Below are 7,322 nucleotides of genomic sequence, written 5' to 3' on the forward strand. Positions count from 1 at the left end.
ATTGACACAACTACTGACTTGACTTCACAGACATTGGTGTGTGCGTGCGTGTGTGTGGTTATCTAAATTTTCCCGTTAATAGTTTCAATGCCATAATATTTAGTTAGGTGCACTCACTGGCTGATCAGAGAAAATCTCATTTTATCTGACCAGTTTTGTTTCAACCTGCAACGCATAAACTTTAAGTCTAACAATTCTAAAATAAAAACAACTATGAATATTCATATGAAAGAGATAATTATTTACATTTAGTGGAAATCTGATTCAGAAGTAAAGCTTTTAGGGGGCAATATTGTATTGAAGCTATTTTATTGAGACGCAACTCTGTGAGTATAATCATATAAAAAGGTACCAAATTATCACTAGCACCAAATATTACATTGTTCTGGGATAATATTCAGCTTGTATTGTAAAATATGCAGAGCTTGAATTATGTATTTTTTATAGTGCTGTGTGATATGTACATTGTGTGCATAATATTATATTAAAAAAATACAAAAGAGGAATGACTTACACACATTTCCCAGGTTATGTTTTAAAAATCTATTATATATCATACAATTTTAATTTGATCGAGTTGATTTAAATATCTACTGTACTTTCTAACGTTATTGGATCGCTGTTCCACAGTACGCCACTAGATGGCGGGACATGCTACTAACCAGACTGACACACACAGTCATACACAGCGTAGAAGAAGAAGAATTTCAAATTGCCGACAGCCGTGCTATGAGCGGGAATCCAAACGTCGACGTTCTGCGTTTCAGGTCGGTAAAAGTTACATTAAATAAAACAAATATGTATCACCATGTCCATTGTCAGTTGGGTCGCTAAGCATATGTGGTCTTTAGAGGTGGTTTTAGTGAAGAAATTGTTTCGAATCATCCTAAACGTTGAAGCTAAGTTGCTAATTCCGACGGCCTCTTAGCAATGAGAGTTACTACAAGCCTATCTGTGTGCTATATTGCTGATATGCTAGTAAGCTAACGAACTGCACTGAAGCGCTACAGGAGCGTTTACATGAAGAATGTATCTTTTTTTTTTTCCAGTCGTTTTTAACAGGCTGTTTTAACAGTTGAAGATAGAACATTGAATAGCGTTTTCTTTTAGGTTTAGTTTTTAAAGTAAATTAAGTCCACTTGTATAGTAATGTAAGGTTTATCTGTAATTTGTTTAACTTCTGTATATAACTTATTTCATCACGAAATCTAGTCGAATCATGCTTCAGGATATTTATTTGGTGAGGCAAGTAAGAGTATTTTTTAGTACTGTAATTACTAATTATTGAGCCTATAATGAACTTCACATTTTTTTTCACACTGTAATAAAACAAAGGTGTAAATGTGGTACTTTGTTGCTTTTAATATCATATGTTGTCTGTTGATGTACAGGTTACTTGTGCTGTTTTGACGAGTCACATGGCGTACAGGTGGTGCCAGCGTCTTCGAAACCAGATGGCTAATTAGTAATTTACTACTTATTCAAACTAAGAAGGCATGTTGTACCTTGGCCAGAGCTTGGTGGACCTCTTTGGTAAGTAAACAAGTGAACAAACACTCAAAATATTCATTTCTAAGAATCTAAAGAAAGCTTAGGTGAACTACCTTTCACCACATCCAAATGTTGAAATTAGTGACAGAGAATATAACTTGGCACAGGTTTAATGGGGAAGGAGAACATGCAGAGGTCTGTCTTACCTATAAGGAGGAAGAGGGCAAAGTGCAAATTTTAAGGTAATATTGGTATGTTTTCAGAATTCATAATATAAGATAACATACTAATTAATAGAATATCGGTTGTGCTCAGGTTTCAGGCTCTTGAGTGTTTCTTCAAAATGTTCTGTCCACAAAATCCATTCTGAGGAGTAGCGCAAGACAGGTAAATGATTCTGCGCACTAGGGGTGTGAATTGCCTAGTACCTGACGATTCGATTCGTATCACGATTCACAGGTCACGATTCGATTCGATACCGATTAATCCCGATACGAATGGTCACGATTCGATACCGATTAATCCCGATACGAATTTATAAGTCGATTGTTGCGATTTTTTTCATTCATATTTAGAAAATACTAATCAGTAAGCTTGTAGAGTGTAAGATTTATATGAAAATGTATTATTTATTTATCTGAAATTTCAGTCTTATAGAGGTTGTAATCTGTTTCATGTTTGAACAGCATTAAAATAAAAATATTAAGGCTTAATGTGCCGTTCATCTAACATTCTTCCATGCTCAAGGTGTGAATCCTAAAAAAAAAATAAAAAAAATAAAATAAAAAAAAAATCGATTCTGCCCATTATTGAATCGATTCGAGAATCGCGCGATGTAGTATCGCGATATATCGGCGAATCGATTTTTTTTTAACACCCCTACTGCGCACTGTACTACATGATTGTGATGATATTATTGCGGTAACACATTGCTGACTTGTACAGTAAGTTTGAAACTTACATGCTGTGTTGTTATTGTTTAGGTGCACAACTCACTTTTTCAAGACTACAAACACAATTACAGCTCTACAACAGGCACCCAGACCCATTGTTAATTTAACTTGTGAGTAATAATAACTACTATGATTATGAAAGAACACAATCACATTGTGAAAAAAAATGTTGAACAGGGTCTTCTGTTTGTTTCAGGAAACCCGTTTTGCGGTGCTTTGGGACCAACCGGAAGAAAGGGAAATACTGTATTTGTAGTTGGTAAGTTTGTCAAAGGTCACTGTTATAGAACCAAATCATCATAAATCACAGCACACTTTTTTTTTTTTTTTTACCAATTTGTAAGGCATAATTATGTTGGACCAAAACTGCCAAAATTCAAAATAAATAAATGCCTAAATAAATAAATGACTAAATAAATAAATAAATAAATAAATAAATGACTAAAAGTGAAAGTAAAAACGGATAAAAAAAATACAATTCAAAAATGAAATACAAATGTATTATTTTTAATTTTAGTTTTAGTCATTTAGTTATTTAGTTAGTCATCTGGGGGGTGGAGAGGGGGTGATGTATATGAATATTGCAAAATTTAGTAAAAAAAAGTAAAATCTTCAGGCATCGGGAGAATTCTATCAACAAAAGTTGAGTGCAAAAATTAAATGAATTAATAATAATAATAATAATGTCGTCTCTCATAGATTAATCACCTGGCTATCGTTGAAGGCACCAATTCGGACAACCTAATCAGACGGATGATGGCAACTGTGATGACAAATGCTCTGGGCTGTTAAATGAATACAACTGGGCAGGGAAGCAAGACAAGCGTTGCATTGGCAAGAAGGCATTCAAGGAGACAGAGATGCAAGACTGAATGTTTGGTGAGTTATCGCCTATGTAAACTACTTATTACAACACAGAGTTGTTTTTGAGCAGAATGCTCTGAGCTGCTTTCTTTTGTTGTGTAAAATCACTCCACCTGGGGTATGGAGTCAGAATCCTTCCAATACTCGAAACCTCGTAATAAGGGTTTGACTCTCCGAAAACATTTTTGTATAACTGAAAAATTGTTTTGAATTGTCCCAAAAATTTTTTTTGAATGACTGAAAAATCCCAGAAAAGCTTTAAAAAAAAAAAAAAAACACTAAGAAAAGACACATTTTAAAAGTGCGGCTCCACATAGACATTATTTATCTATTAATTAGAGAATGGTCAATTCCGAAATCAATGAAAAACAAAAAACATTATTGATACTTCACAATAACAGCAATTAGTATATGTATCTTTGTCTTTTCATTAATATATTGCAGTCAAGATGGACTCCATCAGGCCAGGGCTCTACACTAACTTTTCCACTAGTAGCACTGGTGCGAGTAACATTTTTGGTTGCTCGCACAGCACAGGATTTGGTCGCACCATTATTTGTGGAGGTGCAGCATGACCTGGCTTAGGCATACGCAACTCGATATATTTGCAAAATATTTTATTGGAACACGAGGTTTGCCTGCAACAGCAGTGGCTATCAAAACAAGTCAATCATTTCGTATAACTTATGTCAACATTATTTTCTTTAGCTCAGTAAAAATCAGTATTTTTTATTTCTTCACCGCTGCTCCCCTTACCTTTTCATCTTTATGCTGTCCTCACTCCGAAGCTTCTAGATTTCACCAGCTAGACAGCGAGTTAACGACGTTCCAAATAACCAGACTTCATTTTCCTTTTGTGCTGTGAATTTGAACAATGGCCTCTCACCATTACCTTTAAGTCGTCGTAAAACTAGAAAATAAAATAAACAATGTAGCTAACTATACACGACACAATTTCATGCTTGTAGCTAGTTACATTGCACATTCAACATTCTGTAATTGTCCTAATTAACTAAAATAAATCTACAGTGTTTTTATATTGACATCGCATGTATTTACCAACATTGTCAAATTTAATAAAAAAGTGTTACTTAATACTTACTGATAGTTACTGTAACAACAGAACAGCTTTTTTTCTAAAACAATAAATTGTATTGGATACTAACTCTCTTCTCTTTTGTAATCTTGTCTTTCAGTTGCTACTCGACAGCTTGACCGTACACTGACTGATCTCAACGTAGATTCAACACTTAAGCCGAACTATATTTCAACGTTGATTCAACCACATTTTGCTATCTGGATTATTAGGGGAGAAGTAGGGCTGTGCAATGAATCGAAATTCATCCATCTATCCATTTACATGACAGCTTACTCCTCACAAGGGTGCTGGAGCCTATCCCAGCTGGCTTAAGGCAGTAGGAGGGGTACACCCTGAACTGGTCACCAGCCAATCGCAGTGAATCGAAATTCAATTACGATTTTGATTATTACCCTCCACGATTACAAAATTGGCATAATCGTATAAAAACGATTTTTAATACTAGGGCTGAAACGAGTCATCATCATCATTTCTGCCTCGGATACCCGCTGAGATAGTCATAGTCAAGCTAACGGCTGACGACATGCTCGTCTAGTCAGAGTTTGTGACGGCAATATAAATGCCCCAAACCGTTGCGACTGACGTCAGTTAGTCCTGAAGTCACGTTCAAGCTCCAGTTAAGAGCGCTAAGACATAATTATGCTGAAATTGTATTGTATGGCACCTGTTGCCAGCATTTAGCGGCAACTGCTAGCTAACAGTGAGCTACCAGCACCAAGCAGCAAGCTAGCCACGCTAGCTATCAGCGGTGAAGTGCTTCAGTCGTCTGATTACTTTTTAAAGGTGTAAATACTACAGACAGCTGGGTTCCAGCGCACCCGCGACCCTCGTGAGGATTAGCGGTTCAGAAAATGGAATGATGGACTGTGCACACTTTGATGCTGACAGCCTCACTAATTTGCCGTTCCTTGTGATCATTTATTAACAAACCAGGCTTACTCAAATGTGCTATTATTTAGCCAACAAAATCGCTCTTGTGGGTCTGACTTGACTTTAGTTCCGTTGACCAAAATCTATGGGGAGAGATTTGTCTAAAATCTCACTGTTTCAGAAGAAAATAGTTTGCTGACAAGCACAGTTTAAGTAAAAAAAAAAAAAAAAGAAAAAAGATGATTTTCTAAAAATGAAAACCAGTCGGTTGTCTTCTCTATTTATAGTTTTTATTTAAAGCAATAAAACACTTATTAGTCATTTTCCAGAATTGGATTAGGCATTGTGTACAAAGAATAAAAGTACAAACATCTTTGGCATCTTCTTCCCTGAATTTTCGTTTAAACCGATTAAGTGTCTGAATTTGATCGTACAGTGTGGGACGCCATGTACCTGGTCACGTGATCCTGATGACATATCCCGTGCGTAACCAGAAGCCGCCTTTGTTCATTTCAATGGGAATTTGCTGACGTAATGAGCACAAAAGTGATGTCTTGGATCCCAAATACTGTAGAGTAAAGTCCTCAGCACTTCCGGTTTCATGTCATTCCGTGTGGGGGTGGGGCGGTGGCCGCTCCTAATGTCATCTAAAGCGTGCTTAGCACACAACATGTAGCTTAGTCAGCAGAGTACAGTCATGACTGGGTCACGCCAGGATTAAGTTTGGGTCATGACTGTGAGGTCAAGTGTCTGTTTTGAACTGATGTCTTGAACTGATGTAATCGGCATCTAGTTTCAACTGGTTTTAAGGTATGTGATGTCAGGAGCTATATGATGTCAAGAATCTTTAATCTCTTTACTTGGTCAACAGCCAATCAGATAATCAGATAATTCCATGTCAGTCCTGTTACCCACATGTCTAGCCACAGCCAATCCGATCAGTTCACTGTCTATTTAAGCCAAACCGAGAAGTGTGTGTTTGTCGGATCATTACGTCGGTTCCTCTGTGCATCTCCACAGCTCAAGGGGGCTTGGTGTCTCGTAATTCTCGATGCATTCTCATTGTTTCTCGTCTAGTCAAGTTTGTTCTACACCCCTCGATGTTTTGCGAATAAAGAGTGAAAATTGTATTTGTGTCTGCACTTTTGGGATCCAACCTCAGAACATAAAAGTACAAGTCACCCAGATGTTTACCGTCCACTTGGACTCGCCGCCCGCTGGATGTGCCAGTTTTATCCGTCTTTCGATTGGAAACAACTCTTTGGCGTGTCCTCCATGGCTGTACTGCTTTTGAAGAAGTGCTTCTTTGTTATAAGAGCGTATACAGGTACAGTATATTTTTATTTCTATCCAGATACCTGATTATTCGATCGAATTTTCAGTAGGATATTATTCAAATACTAAAATATTCGATAGCTGCAACCCTAATAATATTAATTTTGAGTCGTTTTGAGGCACGCCCACACGAGTGCTTTCACCACACACCCCTGTCAAAACTAGCTTGCACCCCAACAAGCCATGCTGCACACGCTACACTTCAAATTTTTGCGAGCATAATATATATGATAATATATTCTGTTTGGTCCAAAATGAACTTACATAATTATATCCATCCATTTTCTTAACCGCTTGCTCCTCACAAGGGTCGCGGGGTTACTGGAGCCTATCTCAGCTGGCTTTGGGCAGTAGGCGGGGTACACCCTGAACTGGTTGCCAGACAATCGCAGGGCACACAGAGACGAACAACCATCCACACTCACAAGCACCCCTAGGGACAATTCGTAGCGCCCAATTAGCCTGCCATGCATGTCTTCGGAATGTGGGAGGAGAATGGAGTACCCGGAGAAGACCCACGCAGGCACGGGGAGAACATGCAAACTCCACCCAGGAAGGCCGAAGCCCGGACTCGATCTTGCGTCCTCAGCACTGGGAGGCGGATGTGCTAACCAGTCAGCTCACCGTGCCACCCTACATAATTATAGTGTTTCAAATAATTTTATTTGTCTTAATATTTTCAAATGTTTAAACATTTTCTTGTTTTGAAC

General features: G+C 37.6%; 1 long non-coding RNA gene across 1 annotated transcript; it reads left to right on the forward strand.

The window, feature by feature from the left end:
- Positions 1-361: 361 nt before the first annotated feature.
- LOC144002855 (uncharacterized) lies at positions 362-6,353 on the forward strand. Its single transcript, XR_013278824.1, has 8 exons — positions 362-767; positions 1,392-1,533; positions 1,659-1,733; positions 1,807-1,878; positions 2,475-2,554; positions 2,641-2,703; positions 3,144-3,323; positions 4,505-6,353. It is a non-coding gene; the product is annotated as an uncharacterized LOC144002855 (long non-coding RNA).
- Positions 6,354-7,322: the final 969 nt, after the last annotated feature.

Source organism: Festucalex cinctus, chromosome 15, assembly GCF_051991245.1.
Source record: "Festucalex cinctus isolate MCC-2025b chromosome 15, RoL_Fcin_1.0, whole genome shotgun sequence".
Classification (NCBI taxonomy): Eukaryota; Metazoa; Chordata; class Actinopteri; order Syngnathiformes; family Syngnathidae; genus Festucalex; species Festucalex cinctus.